Here is a 20,647-nt window from a genome sequence, read left to right as displayed (position 1 = left end):
GCCAGTTGTGCCAGCACCATTTGTTGAAAATGCTGTCTTTTTTCCACTGGATGGTTTTAGCTCCCTTGTCAAAGATCAAGTGACCATAGGTGTGTGGCTTCCAAACGCTGACACCATTGCATACACTAGCAAGATTTTGCTGAAAGGACCCAGATATAGCTGTCTCTTGTGAGACTATGCCGGGGCCTAGCAAACACAGAAGTGGATGATCACAGTCAGCTATTGGATGGACCACACGGCCCCCAATGGAGGAGCTAGAGAAATTACCCAAGGAGCTAAAGGGAACTGCAACCCTATAGGTGGAACAAACAATATGAACTAACCAGTGCTGTTGCGGCCGACCCGCAGTTTGTAATGGGAATGGTTTAACTGAGGATGGCAGTTCAAGCTGAAAAGAGAGGAAGCTAGATGGGTGGGGGGGGGGAGAATGAAGCCAAGACGATTTCATATTCAAGGCCCCTCTTTACTAATTCCAACATTTAGTTATAAAGGAAGGGGGAGGGAACCCAATTTCCCGCCAAGTAACTCGGGGTCCAGTAGCAGGACGAACATGTGTGTGCCTCCAAGCAGCAAAGCGACAGGGTCCAGCAGTGGGCGTGGCAGAACGAATGAGCAGGAAACTCCACCCTTGAGCAAGCAGGTTCCAGGGTGGGGGAAGAGAGACCACACAGTACCCCGGAGCTCTTGTCTCTAGCTGCATATGTATCAAAAGATGGCCTAGTCGGCCGTCACTGCAAAGAGAGGCCCATTGGACTTGCAAACTTTATATGCCCCAGTACAGGGGAACCCCAGGGCCAAAAAGGGGGAGTGGGTGGGTAGGGGATTGGGGGGGTGGGTATGGGGGACTTTTGGGATAGCATTGAAAATGTAAACGAGGAAAATACCTAATAAAAAAATAAATTTAAAAAAAGTTCAAAGTGAAAAAAAAAAAACAAAAAAGAAAGAAACATTTATTTAAATATATTTTATGTCCTAATGTTTTCTTATGACATCCCAGAGGATATGCTAGGTCTAGGACCAGAGCAGGGATCTTAACCAACTCTGCTCTTAGCACCAAAAAGCTTATGCAGGATTGTCATTTGTTTGGTTGGACTTTGCAGAACCTCACTAGGACCCAACAATATCTAGACTGCACTCTCATCCTCTGTTTATGTCACATAGCTCAATGGGGCTACACATTAAAGACTTTGCATAAATATCCACAGAATTAAACTTCTGCAGAAGGCTACAATGATTTCAAACCACACACTGTACTTTTTAAAAAGAAACAGAAAATCTTCCAAGTTCCAGAAACAAAATCCATGAGTATTGAGTTAGAAAGGTCTAGCTTATTAAGAAATAAAACAATTTATTTAATAAAAATCTCAAGACAGTTGAAATATACTCTTTAGATTGAATCTCACTCTTGATGAGCAGAACAGATTGGGCATATGAACCAATGTTGCCTGTGCAGGTTAGAAATAGCCCAAGTGGGGCAGGACAGATGGCTCAGGGGTTAAGAGTACTCACTGCTCTTCCGGAGGGTCTGAGTTCAATTCCCAGCACCCACTGGCAGCTTACAACTGTCTGATGCCATCTTCCGGTGTACAGATGGACACGCAGACAAAAATTCCTATATATATGAATTAATCTTTAAAAAAAAAAAGATTAGTCACCACTACCACCACCCCCTCTATTTGTCCTCTATTTTTATAAACATTAAGCCTTGTCCTCTAGTTTCTGGGATATTGACTTATCAACAAGAGGGTATTTTTTGAAAGTCATATTACATCTCAAAATCCAGTTTAACCAACTATTCATTCTCTCCCTCCCTCCTCCTTCTTCCTCTGTCTCTACATGTGTGGGCATGCACTCATGTATGTCTGTGTAAGGGTGCACACGCATATGTGTGCACATGTCTGTGGAAGCCAGAGGTCATCACAGACCTCTGTCATTTTCCAACTTAATGTCTCAAGACAGATTCTTTCACTGAAATAGAAGCTCCTGGGTCCTCCTGCCTACCAAGCCTTTGGATTACAAGTCTCCAGTGCCATAGCAGACTTTTCTATGTATGGGTGATAAAAATCCAAATTCAGGTCTCATCCTCATATAGCAAGGACTTTATTGGCTAAGCCATTTCCCCCAGCTGCGGAATTATTTTCTTTCACTCAAAGTCTCCATTATTTTTTAGCCCCTATGAATATAGACTTTCTTAAGCAAAACTGAACGTTCCCCCCCCCCCCAAAGATTTTCTCTTTTATCAAGCACCTGATCTACAACAGGCTAAGTTGCCATTTCTTGCCATCAAAGTGGGCTTGCACTAACATCCTCACGTTATAAATCAAGGAGTTAGACTCGGGAATTAACTCACCTTGACTAGGACACCGAGTTCAGAAGTGACAGAGCAGGTATTCAGTCCCAAAGTCTCCAGGGCCAGGAAAATGCACTGGAGGTTGTTTGCATCTTTGATTGCTTCTTGCAATACTGGACTCATGAAAGCTGCACTCAACCCCCTGAGTGAAGGCCAGAGAGAACTCTCAGGAAGCAGCCTCCCTGCTGAGGTCAGACACAGGAGGTCCTGTCCCACTGCAGTCTGCAAACTCTGGCCTAAACACTCCAGCCCAGCCTGGAGGTAGGACAGGAGCCTGTTTGCTTCACATCCCCACCACCTGGCCAAGAACAAGGGCAAAGGGGAAGCATTTAGGAGATAACCTTATGTGAAGATCCTTCTCTTTACTCTCCAGGCAGCCTGAAACTTCTTAGTGTTGGACATAGAATCTTCTGTCCCAACCTCTTTTATTTCCAAAGCAGTGCACATAAGAACACTGACAGGTCAAACTGTGTAAATCAGCCTCTTGATTTCGAAGATCTGTGTCATGTTAACCTTATGAGAACTCTTGCCGCTGGACAATTACAGGTGGTGTATTTTCTCTATGACCACAGTTCGTGTGTAACTGTACACAGCATATATGCATATGTTCCTCTCTGTGTTTGAATACATGCAACAAATGCATACTGACACCTTTCTCTATTGCTTTATTATTCTACTTTTTAATCCGTGTTTTCTCTCACTGAAAGTTAAGCTCATGGATTCTGGAAGACCAGACAGCCAAGATGCTGCAGGGATTCTCTCTACATGTCCAGTGCTAGCAGTGTGTGTGTGTGTGTCACGGATACTGGAAATTCAAACTCAGGTCCTCAAGTTTATACAGTGAGCATTTAAGTAGGCCAGCATCCAGCATCCTGACCACAGTTTTTAATTGTATTTGTGTGTGTGTGTGTGTGTATATGTATTTTGGCACACATGTTTCATGGTGTGTGTGAACGTCAAAGGACAATTTGTGGGGGTCAATTTCTTTCCTTTCTTCTGGATCTTGGGGATCACACTCAGGTCTTCTGTCATAGTGGGAAGTCCTAGACCTGCTCAGCCCAGACTACAATTTTAAAAGAACATATCTAAGACAAAAGGCCTCTGGCAAATAATTTTGATAATACTTTATTACCACGTATCAACTTATATTACCTGATAACGATAATTTAGTAATTAAGAGGTAGACCTTTGATCTTTCTCTTAATACATAAAAATATTAAATGAGTTAATATATAAACAGAGACTTAGATCTTCAAAGCATCTTCAACAGGTTAATCTTCATCCTTCTACAAACCACACACCTCAAGATCCAGCATGCCTAGAGCACTAGCTACTCTTACAGTGCTGGGACAGAGCAACGGAGAGAGGAAAAACTTCTTTGGGGCTCACGGTTTCACAGTGCAGGTACATCACGGAGAAAAGGCATGGCACACAGCCCAACCTGGGACAGTGCAGAAGGGTTGCAGTGGCTGTTCTCATCACAGAAGACCAAAAGGAGGAACAGAACCAGAGGCAGGTGCAGCCTTCAAAGGTTCATCCCAAGTGAGTTACTTATGCCAACTACGTCCTACAACCTCAGGGTCCCTCAGTCTCGAAATATCAATGCCATTAGCTGATCCAATGCTGTTGGATCCAACAGGCATCTAAGGCACAAACATGGTGGGAATACTTGAGATTCAAACCACAAAACCTAGCCACTAGGTATTCTCCGACTGGTGCTGTTTACACAACTGCAATGCCCTTCATCCAATGCATTTAACAAATGTTTATCTGGAAGGAAAAAAAAAAAAGGTTGAACAAAGAGAGGCAGGCTCTGTCTGTTGAAAAAGCACATTATGCAAATAAGCATGCAAATAGGGAAAATGTATTCCTGCTAATGATAGAAAGGAGAAGCACCTGGTGAGTGAGGCAGGGGACTTGATCTTGAGCCTGAGAAGTCAGGAGCTCCTGAGAAGAAGTTAACACAGCATCCGGTTTCTGTCAGGTGGAACCAGGTTTAAAAAAAAAAAAAAAAGTTTTCCAAGCAGGTGGATTAGGAGCAGCAAAGGTAAGCCAGTCCGATGACAGGACATGAGGTGACAACAGGAGCCAGTAGGGACAAGATGGAAGTGGCTCAGTGAGGAGACACTCACACACAAGGCTGAGGGCCTGACTTCCAACTCCCAGAACCCAAAGAAAGTGGGCCATGGTCGTGTGGGCCTATAATCCCAGAGCTCCTGGCAGACAGGGTTGGGAGAATCCTGGAAGTGGGTGGGTCAGCTAGTGTGGTCTATGCAGCTGCAGGAAACCAGAACAGACCCTGCCTCAAACAGGGTGGATGGTGAAAACCAACACCAGAGATTATCTTCTGACTTCCGTACCCACTGCGTTGCACACAAGCACACACACACACACACACACCCCATAGATACAGGACAACTTGAACATGTGCAAAGGTCCTGGGGTACTACAAAGTTAATAAGAGAATCCTAAGGAAGCCCATTTCTCTGTTTACAGAATTCTCCCTCCTCGCATATTTCTCAAATGTGGCATCCTCGGAGGAGCTACTGTTCCCCCTCCCCAACTCCAATGTAAACTGATAGCCCTCATAGCATTATGACATTTCTTCCCCACGTCTGTTAGCACTTAACTCACTCTAAGACAATTATCTGTTTATACATCTGCCTCCCTCACCAGCAGGAGGGACACAACATCATCTTTCTAACTCTTGGTACGCAGTGCTAAGCATGTTTACAACACTTGTGTGTGAGTGAATGAATCTGGACAATCCGACCGTGTTCCCCACTCCACCCCCACCCCCTGCACACCATGGCTAATCATTCTGCCTCACAAATGTACTTATCTACTTTGAGAGTTGACTACTTTGGGGGGGGGGGGCGGAGGGGGGGCGGGTAAAGACTCAGCTGTGCAGTAATAACTCTTTTAGAAAGCCCTTTCTCTGGCTGCCCTTAATGAATCATAAGGTGTTATTTACTGCAGCCTCGGAACCATCTGCACAGACATTGTTAACACAATGTAATTCGTTTTATAAATATCACACAATTATCTAATTTTTTAAAGGCTCTGGCTGCTTTGAAAGGTGTTATTTTGGAAACAAGTCCTGGCCCATCCTAGGGAAATTCCCAAACCAGTATTGTAATTGCTAAGTATATCCACAGAAGCCCTGAGAGGCCGGACAGGAAGTATAAATCCCTGAGCTGTTGTGGACATTTCTGAGTGCGGCCAACACAACAGGAGAGGGAACACATGCACCCCTGTCCCACCTGTGGTCACCTGCACTGTGTGCACTCGGATAATGATTCCAGAACACCACAATGCCCAAAGTCGGTTTCCCTCCCTACTGTCAGCAGCCCCTCCCCTGCAGCTCCAGGACACTTGCCAGCCTGTGTGTGTCCCACAGTTGCAAGAAGGATTAGGAACAGGGACATGCCTGTCCACTGGCCATTTCTGCTGAGACTTCCAAATGGAACAAGCTGTCTGTGGGTTTTCCTTACAGGGTGCCAGCAACCCCAGCCCTGACACTCCTCCCACCTCCCAGAGTAAACCCTCCCTTCTGGGACAGGAAAAACAATACAATCAAGATTAGGGTATTCCTGGAGCAACCAGACTCTCCAGCTCTCTGGCTATTTGATACAGGGCTGTTAGACAAGGCCCTGCCCCTCCTCGGTCTATCTTTACCTGCCATCTTTAGAGGATTACTGGGGAAGGGCTGGCCATGGTCTGTAGTAATTTAACCCGGGCCTCCTGGAGCTGTTTATGAACAGATGTGAGCTAACATTCCCATACAGCCAGGCAGAGTCCTGAATTCCTGAGCAAAAGCAGTGTCCCTGAACAGTGTGCTGAGCCCCACTTGGTCTATCTACTGCAGTGGGCAGGATGTGGGCGGCCTGGGAAAAGAGCCCTCATCAGCACAACTCTGAGGCTGCCCTTTGATGCATGTCTGTCTGTCTGTCTGTCTGTCTCTGTGTCTGGGGGAGGGGGGAGGGGAGGTGGAGGGAGAGGGAGGTGGAGAGAGAATCTGGCACACATGAGAGTTGGTACTTCATTACAGACTTCCTGTCTTTATCTCTAATAATTATAAAAATCCCTTGGGAAGAATGAAAGGGTGCTATGAAGTGCCACAGGGACAGGTAGACACCACCAAGGAAAGGAAGGCAGGGCCAGGAAACAAGAAAGCCTGAGAAGGGGGGAAGGGGGATGGTGAACAACTGCTCTGGGAGGGACAAACCCTGCACTGAGCTGACCTTCAGAGGAAGCTGCCTACCTGCCTGGTGTTTCCACTGGCCAACAATCCAGAGCTTAAGGGAGCACCCTGAGGTAGGGAAGGTCAGACTGTGTTGACTGGGGCCCACCCACCAGTCACCATTTTCTGGACTATAACTCACAGACCATCTTCAGAGGCTTCAAACACCCTGCCAAAGGAAAAACACACCACTAGTGTGAGAGTCTGTTACTGCTAAAAAAAAAAAAAAAAAAAAAAAAGCCCTTAGATTCCCTAGATTGGGTACTTTACAAACAATGAAATTGATTTCTTACATTTCTGGAGGCAAGTCCTAAATCAAAGAGCCACTGGATGGATGCCTGTTTGGGCTCGCGTTCCACAGATGGAACCTTCGACTTCACCCTGACAAGAGCTCAAGGTCCACAGGACCAGGCACCCAGTAAGACAAAACAATGCCTCATTAGCAATGCAGGGTGCTCAACTGTGCACCTAGCCAGCAGACATGAACTCCAGCAAAGGGCTGGGAGTCTGACTGCCACACCCTGTTCTGTACAGGGCAGGTATCAGGAGCATTGCACACTGACAACTCCCCTTCCTCAGACAAGAGGCAGGAGAGAGAGCTCAGCTGGTCAAGTGCATTGCTATACCAGCACGAGAAGCTGAGTTTGGGCTCCAGCATCCACAGTGGGAAGAAAAGCCAGGGACTATGGGTATTCTACTCGCAGGACTGCAGAAGTGGGGACCAGAGACTCCATGGAACCTGCTGGCCAGCCAGCCTAGGGGAATCATTGAATTCCAGGTCCTGTGGGAGACTCTATCTCAAAATGTAAGATCCAAAGCAATTGAAGAAGACATTCATATCAACCTTTGATACACACACACACCATAGACTAACACTAAGGGGCAAGGGGCTAAACTATTAGTTTGTAAAAGAAAGTTCATGCATTATATTGCAACATATCTTAAAATCTAGAGTAGGGCACAGTGCTGTAATTCCATTACTGGGAGAATGAGGCAAGAGGACTGCCATGAATTCATGGCTAGCCTGGGTTTTACAGTGAAACCCTGTCTTTGAAAAAAAAAAAAAAAGAAGAAGAAAGAAGAAGAAGAAAGAAGAAGAAGAAGAAGAAGAAGAAGAAGAAGAAGAAGAAGAAGAAGAAGAAAGAAGAGGAAGAGGAGGAGGAGGAAAAGGAGGAGGAGGAGAAGGAGAAGGAGAAGAAGAAGAAGAAGAAGAAGAAGAAGAAGAAGAAGAAGAAGAAGAAGAAGAAGAAGAAGAAGAGGAGGAGGAGGAGGAGGAGGAGGAAAAGGAGGAGGAGGAGGAGGAGGAGGAGGAGGAGGAGGAGAAGAAGAAGAAGAAGAAGAAGAAGAAGAAGAAGAAGAAGAAGAAGAAGAAGAAGAAGAAGAAGAAGAAGATGGTGATGGTGATGATGTCTGGAAAGATAGTTCATAGGTGAAGAGCACTCACTGCTCTTCCAGAGGTCATGAGTTCAATTCTCAGCAACCTCATGGTGGCTCACAACCATCTGTACTGGGATTTGATGCCCTTTTCTGGTGTGTCTGAAGATCACTACCATGTATTCATATATAATTCTTTTAAAAATTCAAAGTATATATCCAGACACACACACACACAGAGGAAGGCTTTTAAGTTTATGTTTCTGTGAAGAGAGAAAGAAAGAAAGAGAGAGACAGACAGAGAGAAAGGCTATTGCGTTTATATGTTTCTATGAAGGTGAGCTAGGTAGCAAGTATTTGGGACTCTGTAAGCCAGACTGTGCCCTGATGAGTTAGCTGCATCCTACAGCCCATAGATAGCTAAAGACATAGAGAAACCTGACCATGTTCTAATGTGATGCTTGTTTACAAAAACAGATACCAGACACAGTGGCTGAGACCAATGACATTACCAGGAAAACTGAATGTGGAGGACTCATCTTAAGTCATACAGATCTGAACCACAGTTCTGAAGTTCAGAAAGCCAAAGGAAAATCACCATAGTTGCCTCAGGGCTGGGGTTAGCAAAGGAGCAAGCAGAACAATGCTCCTCTGTGTTGAAGACCATAGCTCGGCACAGTTTGAAGATTTTCCAACATCTGTGGAAATCCATGCTTTCCCAAGTCTCAGGAAACTGAGAGGCAGGAAGAGGGTGAAGATACACAGTGGTAGAAACTGAGGAAAAGCAGCCCCACGGGGAATCAAAACACTGATTCTAACTTTCCCATAAACAGCTAAGCTGTTTGACTGCTCCAGCCATACTCCGGAATTCACAGGAGCACAAAGTTGGGTCACAGAAATAAAAATATTTAACCAGAGCTGGAGAGAAGAACAAGAGCATTTGCTGGTCTCACAGAGAACCTGAGTTCAGTTCCCAGCACCTATAAAGGATACCAACAGGCAAGTGCCAGAAGCTCTAACAACCCTCTTCTGGTTTCCACTGGTATCTACACATCCATTTCCCTCCCTCTCTCACTCCGTCCCTCCCTCCCTCTTCTCGCACACACACATTATAAAAATAAATGTTAAGAATAAATAAGTAAAACCACTTGGCACTCAGGAAGCAGAGGCAGGCAGATCTCTGAGCCTGAGACCAACCTGGTCTAAAGAGGGAGTTCCAAGACAGCCAGTGCTACAACGAGAAACCCTGTCTGGCAAAACCAAATAGATAGATACAGATAAATAAATACCTAGAACCATTTTACCACCAAAGGGAAAACAAAAAACCAAAAAACCTGTCAGCTCTCACAAAACTAGCGTATGGGGGATTACAAGGCACCATGACTATAAGCTACTAGGTCCATGGGGAGGGGCAAGAATGCATTTCCAGCCTCAACGTCACATCCAGTGTTTGTGTGCCTGTGTATGAGTCTATGAATGTACATTTGAGCATGTACATTGTATGAGGGCCAGCGACTCATTTCCAACCTTGACCTCATGCCCTGCCTTATCACAGACAACCCGGAAGTGATTGTGGAACAAAAGAATGCACAATCAATGAATCACAGACAACTTTGTGAGCTAACTCACACCATATTCAGAAGGAATATTCCATGCAGAGCCACTGAATTGCACATTTAGTTCTTCAGGAACTACAAGCAACTGCTGGAGTAACAGGAGTGGTCTAAAGGAGGGGAATTACCACTCCAGGCAGCTAATTCCACGCTCAGGAATTATTCATGCATGATGAGAATCCATCTGTAACATCAATGAAGTCTTTATTCTTGAAGACTACTCACAGAGGACTCAGGCTAAGTGTGCTAATATCTCTGCCCGGGCTTTCCCAGGACCTGGGAAATGGCAGCGTGATTGCTCAGCGGGCTGTGTGGCAGCTTTCACATCTCCTCCACCCACCATCTATCACCTTGGGATTCAGCAGTCTGCAATGCAAGCTCTCAGCAGCAAAGGGTGGGAAGAATGCCTCGACTATTTCTGCCTGTCGCCTTGTTTTCCCCCTCTGACCACAGGGGCTGGGCAGGTGCATTCGGGAGACACTGGCACATAGAAAGGTCCCTACATAACCATTACAATCTCTGAAGTACCTCTCCCTGCTACCCAGCTGAAGGTCAAATGGGAACAGCCTGCCTTCCTCCCACAGGTGCTGGCCCCTCAAAAGGAATGCAGACTTTGAGCTCCATTGATGTTTTCAAAATACTACTGTCTCTTTGAACTAGCATGGAATGTGTAACTTTACCCACAGACTGTGCAATTTTCCAGCCGTCCAGTTTCTACGATATAACTCATTTCAACTATTAAAAAAATGCCTTGAAAGAATCCCACTCTAAAGATTCAGAAAATAAGCTGTCTTCATCTTTTGCTTAGAAACACCATAGATAATTATGTCCATATGTGCGTGTCCGTGCATATAGAATTTTAGTTTTTAAAAAATGACAACCTTCATTAAAAGGGTCAGCTTATTCAGCAGTCCTCTCTCTTCCTCCCATCTGAGATTCCAAAAGCTGACCCTTAGAAGGCCAAATGTAAATCAGGCTAGAAGGTTCCATGTCCCAGTTACTCAGTCCTTTAAATGAAAACACCGTTTACCTGCAACAATGATCAAAATGTTGTCCATTTACTTCACAGCCATCTAGATAAAATGAGGCTAATAATTACAGAAAAAGTAAAGTATTTCAAATATATAAAGTTTGAAAATAAATAGTTTAGATAACACTTTCTTGGTTCTTTGTGGCTGGCTGATACAGTGTCCTTGGAATTATAATTAGGAATAAGCTCACAGCCAGGCAGTGGTGGTGCATGCCTTTAATTCCAGCACTTGGGAGGCAGAGGCAGGCGAATTTCTGAGTTCAAGGCCAATCTGGTCTACAGAATGAGTTTCAGGACAGCCAGGGCTACACAGAGAAACCTTGTCTCGAAAAACCAAAAGGGGGGGGGGGGAGTAAGCTCACAAGAATGTTGAAATGTTGCAAAGGAACATAAATATAAATAGTTTTCGTTTAATTCAGATATGCATGACTTTACAGGGTAAAATGAGCACACAAACACACACATATATATATATACACACACACACAGAGACACACCCACTAACACACACATACACACAAACATACACATAGATATACATACAGACATACATATAAGTATATAAACATACCTATAAACATATAGACATATACATATAGGCATAGAAACTTAGAAACATCTACATCTAGACATACACACAGAGACGGACAGAGATTCAAGAACAGACACACAAACACAGACACACACACACAGAGATGCAATGCATACAGAGAGACACAGATAAATAGACAGACACACAGATACACACAGACACACACACACCTTCCTTCACAGAGCTGAAATGTCAAACTCAAAATAAATTCAAAACATTTACAAAGTAAATTTAGACATCTGAAGGGGATTTCCCACAATTAAATTTGCAGTACTATCAACAAAATCGGTTTATTTTAAGACGAGCTGCCCAATATATAAATTCCCCTTTGCCTTTGAAATGCTTTTACCAGATAAGATAGCTTTTGTTTAATCTACTATTTTCAGAACTTGCTTTGGGGTCTGAAAGCACCCAGTGGAGTGACTTGAGATTTCCTACCCTGCTTTCAAATGTGCTTCTTCTGTCTGTTTGTATTTAGTAATTTCCTGTCAAACAACCTCACATAATTAACTTTCCTTGCTCCAACCCACTTTTTTTTTCCTATTCCTACTTCCTGAGGATGGTAATAAAATGCTGATTACAGGAGACTGTTATTTGCTCCCCTCCCAGCCCCCTCTCTGACTCCCTTTGTGGGAGCACTGGCTTAGGTTGCAGGGAGATTCTCATCAGGGAAAGACCTGGACCAGAACTCAGCAAAGACTCGGTAGCCATTTGTGATCGGCTGTATACTGGACGGTCCTCCCTCTCACAGATAGAAGACTGCAATGTCCCCAGTACATTGATCTTGCTATGGGAAGAAGAAAGAAAGAAACCAGAGGTCCCAGCCAGCCTCCAGATCAAGCCTCTATAATGATGCCATCCAAAGGGTCCCCACTGCCACATGTGGCCATTCAGCTGCCCAAATGCTCCCAGGGCCACTAAGGAACTCAATTTGCACCTTGGTTTGTATTTAGTTTACAGGAGTTCCACAGGGCTAGTGGGCATCTGACTGGACAGCACAGCTTGACAACTAGCTGCCAGTTTACAGGACATAAAATGAGTAAAACAACAAGATGTCATTAGCAAATCTTAAATAAAAATTTTTAAAAAAAAAGGAAAATTCATCACAGGCTTTCTTCAACAGAAAAACTGAAAGATGAATGTGGAGAGAGGTGGGGCCCACAGATTAATCAAAGTCTAAAAGACATATTAAGTAGCTGCAAGGAGGTGTTAGTTGCATCTGTATTAAAACAACAAAGATGTAAAGAAATTTTCTTACTGAGTCAGACATTTGAGAACTATGTATCTGTGCTACAATTAAGGAATTGCTGCTAATTGTTAAAAACATAATGGTATTTTTGAGTTTCTAAAAGCAGACCTTATATTCTTAAGATGAACCATGAAATATTTCAGGATGAATGTCATAATATCTGCGACTGGCTTGTAAACATCCCATTTGCAGAAGGGGAGCGTGTACGGTATACGAGACTCAATGAGCCATTAATTGGTCATGGTTGGATGGCAAGCTCACGAAGAGTCCCTCTATTAGTATGTGATTCAATATACATATCATTTGAAGTTTATCTTCTGACTGAGAGGGAGGCTTATTTGGAGAATGTTTCCTTAAACCATAATATAAATCTATAAATACATGTGCAGTGGTATACACTGCATTTAATTTGTAGACTAAATTAAATTTTAACACTGTTTCCAGATGCAAAACTTACCAGTGGGGAATTGTACACACAGTATACTCTGCGACAGTACATGGTTTAGTTGTTAAAGAGGATGAATTACAGAAGACAGGGAGGGGGGAAGAATGGAAAGTAAGAAAGACAGACAGGAAAAAATGAAGGGAGGAAGGGGAGGAGGGAGGGACAAAGAAATATATCTTTAAAACCCAATGAATTATGCCTCAAATGTGCTGCATTTACTACTAAATGAGTATAAAGGTAAGTAGATTTGTACCGCAGTGTATCAGAATGCATAATTTAACAGATACAGCTCTGTGAACTTGGGGAACATTGTACTAAAAGTTCTATCCAATGGCATAAAGTAATAAGTAGGAACAGTAATAATAGTAAAAATAGTAGAAAGTATCAATTATAAGATAACAAAACGTGTAAACAGTAATAATAGTAAAAATGGTAAAATCATAAAAAGTGTAAGCTGTCTACACAATAGATTCACATAATCTAAAATTTAGTAGAATTAACTAGAGGTTAATTAGGGTCTCATGTACATTAAAAATTCAAAATCATTGAAAATTCTTAAATAATTCAGATATAATTTAGATAAAGTGCTAAATAATTCTACATCTAGTAGAAGGGCTACGTATGGAAGGTCACACCTCTCATCTCATACTTGGGAGGCTGAGGCAGGAGGACTGCCATGAACTTGAGGCCAGTCTGAAGCAGGTAAGTTCCAAGTCCATCTGGGCTTCACTGTGAGTCTTGCTTGGCTCAAATAATAAAGAAATGTAGAAGGAAAAAAATAATGTATTAACCACAGAAACTCACAGTAAAAAGTTTTAGAAATTCAACAAAAGGTTATAAAATGACTGTTAAAAATAAAGGAAAATTGTATGTAGATTTTTGTATTTAGAACTGGATAGATTCAAAAGAAAAATAATCTCAATGTTCCTCAAAGTACTTTTTTGTTAAGAAGTAACTTCAATGCTAATAAAACAGTGACATGTTAAGTTAGGCATGACAGCACCTGGTTATAATCCCAACTCCTAAGAGACAGAGGGGAGAGCTTCAGAAGTTCAAGGCCAACTACAAACTGAGTTCAAGACCAGCCTAGCTCAAAAAGAAAATAGAAAAAGAAAAAAGAAAAGAAAAGAAAAAGGAAAGGAAAAAAAAACAAATACTATTATTCAGACAATATAATAAGCCAATTTTAAAATGGGTATACTGTGCCAGGCATGGTGGCTCATACCTTTAATCCCAGCACTCAAGAGGCAGAGACAGGCAGATCTCTGTGAGCCAGAGGTCAGCCTGGTTTACAAATTGAGTCCTAAGCCAGTGCTGTTACACAGAGAAGCCCTTTCTCAACAAAACAAAACCAACAAAAAGAGGTGTAGTAAAATAAATAAATAAACAAACAAACAAACAAACAAACGAGCAACTAAGGATGCTGAACAACAGCCTTCTGGGAAGGCTCTGACAAGGAAGGAGACTTGTGTGTGACAGAATGCACACAGTGCACATAGAATCAGCCTTGAGCACTTAGGTATAGGAAAGTTCCTCTCAGGGGACGTAAACACAGAAAGAAGATGCATCTGAAGCCAAGCTAGACTATAAAAGAAGTGGAAATGTATGAAAATGAAGGGGACGGAAGTTTGCCTCAGGCTGACTAAATGGGCCAGTGGGCGAAGCATGCCTGCCCCACAACTCTGACCACCTGAGTTCATCCCCAGAACACATGTACAACAGTTAGTGCCATGGGGGCAGTCTTCAGTCCTAGTCCCAGACACCCTATGGTGAAATAGGATGAAATAGGACACAGAGACTAGAGGACTGTCCCACACAAACACAGAAACAATAGAGACCTTGCCTCAGAATACAGACTAGAAGGAGAGAACTGAATCTTACAAAGTTGTCCTCTGAAGAGCCAAATTTGACTGAGACTGTGGAGGGGAGGGGGAGACACACTCAGAGGAGAAAGGGAGGGGCTCTGTGAGGGAAGGGCCTGGAGGGGGAGCAGGGTTTGGGATGTAAATAAATTAAAAAAAAAAAAAGTCGTCTGACCTCTACAAACACATCATGGCACACACTCACACAAAGACAGACAGACAGACAGACAGACAGACAGACAGCATTAAAACAAAACAAAACAGGGATGGAGAGATGGCTCAGAGGTTAAGAGCACTGACGGCTCTTCCAAGGGTCCTGAGTTCAAATCCTTGCGAATCTCATGGTAGCTCACAACCACCTGTAATGGGATCTGATGCTCTCTTCTGCTGTGTCTGAAGACAGCTACCATGTACTCATATTAAAAACAAAACAAAAAACAAACAAACAAAGCAAAAAGAAAAAGAAAAAACCCAAGAACCTGCTGCCTCAAGCATCTGATGTAGAGTGCTTGAGAACACAGTATCAACACACATACTCAGGTGTGAGAATACAGAAACCACAGAGCCATGTGGGCCCTGTGGGAATGTTTAACAGGAGCAATGAATTCTGTGGGTTTCAGAAGGGCATTGCCAGTCACAGGTACCACCTACACACAGCTCCAAAGGAGCGGATAGTAACAGTGAACAGGGCTGCCTGACCCAGGGAGGGAGACCCAGGAACAGCAATGAGCCGGTGGGAGTGAGGAGTGAACAAAGACAAGTCGTGGAAATGGAATTAGATCTGAATTCAGATCAGGTCAAGAGGCATCAGCCCACTCCCTTCTCTTGGTGTTAGACACGGGGTTAAAACATACACTAATGGTCCTGAGCGCTGAACCAAGTGGGCTACCCAACTCCATCCACACTCATCCTTGTGAGCTACACAGCTATGGGGCATTGTTGTGAGCATCTTGAGCCCTGAACCAAAAGCCAAATGCATGGGTAAGGACTATATCACTGTAAAAAAAACAAAACAAAAACAAACAAACAAAAAACCTAGGCCAAGTACATCTGGGCTCCACACTTCCCAAGATCTCAAATATGTTAGTTAGCATATTTGTGCCTCAGCGTCCCCAGGAGTAAAATGTGATGATAGCAGTGCCTCCCTCCCAGGACTAATGTGAACATTTAAATTTTTAATATGTGGAAAGCACTTCTAAAAGTACTCAGAAAGCCCAGCACACTCCACACACTGGGGCTCTTATTATTACCGCTTTCTTACTGAATGCCTCTGGGCCCAAGTCCTCAAAATCCCTGAGCCTCTGCTTCCTTCTCTCAAGCCCGTAATATCCCTGTCTTCATAACATGCTGGATGGTTTGTGGAAGAAAATAAAAGGAAAAATGGCTCCATAAATTGCCAGTGTTGTAGCTGGAACAGTTATGGAACTGAGTTCCACTGTATTTCACAGACTGGAGAGCTCTTTTCTTGGGGAAATTGATATTTTTTTATCTCCCTAGGCTGCCGAGAACCTCACACAGCAATTGTTAGCACAAAATTAGCCACTCTCGCTTCATACAAAGTAATTAAAGGACTGATCTTTGGAAATCAGCACATGAATCAGCTAGGTACAGTAGATGGATACCCAGCCATTAGAGATGTCTAAACAATTTAGTTAAGCTTTAGCAAAAGTACAAGCTCACGCAGGCCACGTTGGGCAGAGAGGAGAGCCCTCAGCCCTTCAGAGCATTGTGTGCCCTGTCTTTCATCTTCTTTTCCATCATTATTTTTTAAATGTAGCAAATTTCAGTCAATTCTTTATTCTTTTTCCTGGGAGTTCATCTTGGGATGTGAGAAAATATGATGCACCAATGCTCTTTGGTGAAAGAGGCTCACTGGAAGGTTTCAAAAGCAAAATTACAGGATACACATATACGGAGGGGAAATGGATGGTTTTAAAATCAGTTTCCTGAAATAAAACCTCCTCGGCCTCTTAGTCCACTTTCAAAGCTGCCTAGTGGCTGGTTTTAAACGGCTACTTTGTGTACATCTGCTCCTGTTTCATTTGGGATGTAAAACAGAGTCTCATTTTGTAGCCCATTCTGGACTGGAACTCTAGGCAATCCTCCTGTCTCGGCTTCCTGAGTACCGAGATTGCAGATATGTGCAACCATGCCCAGCTTAAACCCAACCCTAATTCGCCCCACTAGCTTCCCTAGATCTCTTTCACGTTAAAGAATTATAAGATTAAGGAATTATAAGCTCGCTCTACTGTCTTAGTCTCGGGACAAAAGGGTTTGTTTATTCGGCTTACACTTACACCTTGCTGTTCATCATCAAAGGAAGTCAGGACAGGAACTCAAACAAAGCAGGAACCTGGAGGCAGAAGCTGATGCAGAAGCCATTGGAGGGGTGCTGTTTACTGACTTCCTTCCCCTGCCTTGCTCAGCCTGCTTTCTTACAGATCCCAGGACCACCAGCCCAGCAATGGCCCACCCACAAAGCGCTGGACCCTCCCCCTCTTGATCACTAATTGAGAAAATGCCTTCCACCTGGATCTCATGGAAGCATTTCCTCAACTGAAGCTCCTTCCTCTCTGATGACTGCAGCTGTGTCAAGTTGACAGCAACCCCAGACAGTACATCTACTAAACCCCTGGTAAAAAGAAGAAATAACATATGGATTTAGCTAATCTATCTACATTCAGGCAGTGGCTGAGGTTTTTTGTTTTATTTTTTTTAATTGCCTTTCAAATAATGACAAGCCAATCACACAAAGTGAGCTTTGGAGCAATGTTCTAGAATCTAGCCATGTGTATCCCTTGTTGATATATGGAGCCATGATCTGAATGACAAATTCCCTGGAAGTCATGTGAAAGTGGTACTACTGAGTGGGTTTGGTCTACAGGTATGAACGGGACATCCCCGCTAGAATCTTAAATTAAAAGACAGGCACAGGCATTCAGGGCATGGACCTGACCAGTGATGCCCTAGCAGTGCTTCTCAACGTTCCCAAAGCTGCAACCTTTTCATACAGTTCTTCATGTTGTTCTGACCCCCATCAAAAAATTATCTTCATTGCCACTTACCTGTAATTTTGCTGCAGTTATGAATCATAATGTAAATATCTGTGATTTCCGATGATTTTATGCAACCCTGTGAGAAAGATTCTTCCACCCCCAAAGGGGCCTGGACCCACAGGTTGAGAAACAGTGCGTCAGCAAGTGTGTCCAATCTGCAGCCTGCATGCCACATGTGTTTAAAAACACCTATGAATGAAGCACAACACAAAAGTGTCAACTGACTTAAAACTATAATTTTACTCTTAAAAAAGAAAATTGGTAGTTCAATGATGTGGTTCTCAAGTAGCAACTTTTAGATGGCAATACTGTGTTGCACTATGAAAAGGGTGTTGGACACCCTTGCAAAGGCAATTAAGAAAGGATGCTAATATGCTACATACAATGAAACCTTGATTCTATATTTTTATCCATCTATAAGGAAAATCTTTACTTCCTAGGATACATGAAGCCAATTCCAGACTGACAGAAAGTCTAATTGTGATGATAAACCTACAAAGCTTCCAGAAAAATAACACAGGAGACACACTCTTATCATTTAGAATTTTATATTTAAAAAAAATCATACAGAGAATACAAATGACAGGCTGTGACAGAAAAGGCTGATGGATCTGACTAGGGTACACTGAAACCTACTCATCACAAGTCCTACAGCTACAGGACAAAACGATGAGGCAGGGAGTGGGTGAAAGGTAGCAAGAAAGAAAAAACTTGAAAACGTTCATCCAAAGAGAAGATGGAAATATCTGTGGAACACAAGAGACACAAAGGTACATACAGAAGTGTGCCTTGGAATGTCCCCACAGGTTCCTGTGTTTAACACTAGGTCTGTGGCTATGTCCCTGCATTAGGAGGGTTATAGAACCTTTAGGAGCTCTGACCTAACTGGTCACTGGGGCTGGTTGGGCCTTGTTTTCTTTCTTTTTTCTGTAAGTTGTGTGTATGTGTGTGTGTGTGTGTGTGTGTGTGTCCGTCCGTGTGTGTGTCCTCTGAAAGAACAGGAGCAAACACTCTTAACCACTGAGTCATCAGCTTCCTGATGGTTCTCTGCTTCCAGGGCCACATGTACAGAGCTACATCCAGCAGATCCCGCTACCAGGGACTCTACCATAGACCTTCCTGCTCATAACATGCTATGTCACCTCAAAATGTGAGCCCAAAGAATCCTCTCTTGGCTTAAAAAGGAAAGTGTAATTGCATACACACCCATGAGACTCATACAACGATCTTCACATCTTCTCGGCAAAAGCTAAACCTGAAATTAAGCAATTGCCACTGACATAGCTACTAAGTATCTGAAATCATGCCACTGGAATTTAGGCGGTGCAATCTTTATGTGTTTTGATGCTGTAGCAAACACATTTAAAAGGAAAAGGGATTCTTCTGGGCTCATGCCTTGAGCCTGTCTTTGGTGGATAACACTGTTTGGACCTGGGGCAAAACAGCTAACACAGTGTGGGAAAGCAATCCAACTATAAGAAGAGAGAGAGAAGAGAGAGGCCAGGATAAGACACTGGACCCAAGACCGGCTGGATGGCACTGACTCCTCCCACTAGGCTCCACCTCAGCACAGTGCTAGCCCACCAATTGGTTAATTGATTCATGAAGGGAGAACCCCTGTGATCCAATAATGTTCAAACCTGCTGTCTGGCAACCAAGCTCCCAATACAGGAGCCCATGGAGGACATTTCCTGCTCCAGCTACATCATTTGATGAGTAAAATTAAAATGGTAACATCTTGACTTTGGCCAACATGATGTTCAGAAAGGAAAGAAGAAAACAGGAGAGGCACAAATGAATATTAATACAATGATATTCTGTATATGTATAATTTAAACTCTGTCTTCCCCAAGGAAGTCTTGAGGATGCTTGCTAAAGTGCTAAAAACAACCTAAGCCCTGACTAAATGAAAAAATTAAGTATCAATCACACATCTTCCTTTAAGGTTAAATTTAAAAGAAAAGTAACGCTGAGTTTCCTTGACCCTAACAGATTCTAGAATTTTACATTACAGGTGTGACAGCATTTACCACAGCATGCTACACAGGGTTGTTTATAAGGGTGAAGCAGGAGTGTCCAATGACAGAGGAATGTGAATCAGAGCATAAAACTAGTTAGTGAAATACAGAGCATTAAAAAGAACGCCAATGAAATTCCAATCATCTGCTCAAAGCTACGCATAACATTAAAAGAATGATTTGAAAAGACCAGAGAAGAACACAGCAAAACATCCCAAGTAGTTAAGTAGCTGGAGGGCAGGGGGAACATGGGCATGTTAGCTTTCTTGGCCTGTAACAAATACTTGAGATGAAGTAATCTGAAAAGAGGCAAAGTACCTTTGGGCTCAGTTTTCTAGACTTCAGTCCAGCAAGCTGGCTTGGGGGCTTGGAGTCTATGGCAAGGCAGCATATCACAGTGGGGTCACATGATGGGGAAAGCTCCTCACCCTGAAACAGCCAGTAAATGAAAGAGAGCAAGGGGCTGGGGTCCCAAGATACTCATCAAAGCTGTGTTCATTCCATGACCTAACCACCTCCCAATAGGGTCCTCCTCTTAAAGGATCTGCCATGTCCTAAGAATACCAAGTACTGGGAATCAAATGTTCAACAGATGGCCCTTTGAGGGAACTTCTTAAAAGCAATAGGGTGATTTCTCCTTCCTTTGTATGTTAACAGACTGTTCTGATCTGTCTCCCCTGCATCTGGGGAGATGAGATGGAAACGTCTGGTCTGATTCCATTAACAAGAAATGCACAAACTACATACAACAGCCTTCTGCACCGAAGGGAACTGACTGGCCTGCATGTAGTTATGCCTTCAAAGTTCTCATCTTT

The 20,647-nt window shown here is 43.3% G+C and overlaps 1 long non-coding RNA gene across 1 annotated transcript in view; it reads right to left on the bottom strand.

The window, feature by feature from the left end:
* The window catches only part of LOC147001035 (uncharacterized), a 164,463-nt gene that overhangs the window by 120,253 nt on the left and 23,563 nt on the right, over positions 1–20,647 (bottom strand). The window contains exon 2 of the long non-coding RNA XR_015045355.1: positions 17,824–18,003. This is a non-coding gene — a long non-coding RNA (uncharacterized LOC147001035). The remainder of the gene's footprint in view (positions 1–17,823; positions 18,004–20,647) is intronic.

This window comes from Mus caroli, unplaced genomic scaffold (genome assembly GCF_978045245.1).
Source record: "Mus caroli unplaced genomic scaffold, Mus_caroli_1 scaffold_15, whole genome shotgun sequence".
Classification (NCBI taxonomy): Eukaryota; Metazoa; Chordata; class Mammalia; order Rodentia; family Muridae; genus Mus; species Mus caroli.
This window is presented reverse-complemented; position numbering and strand designations above follow the sequence as displayed.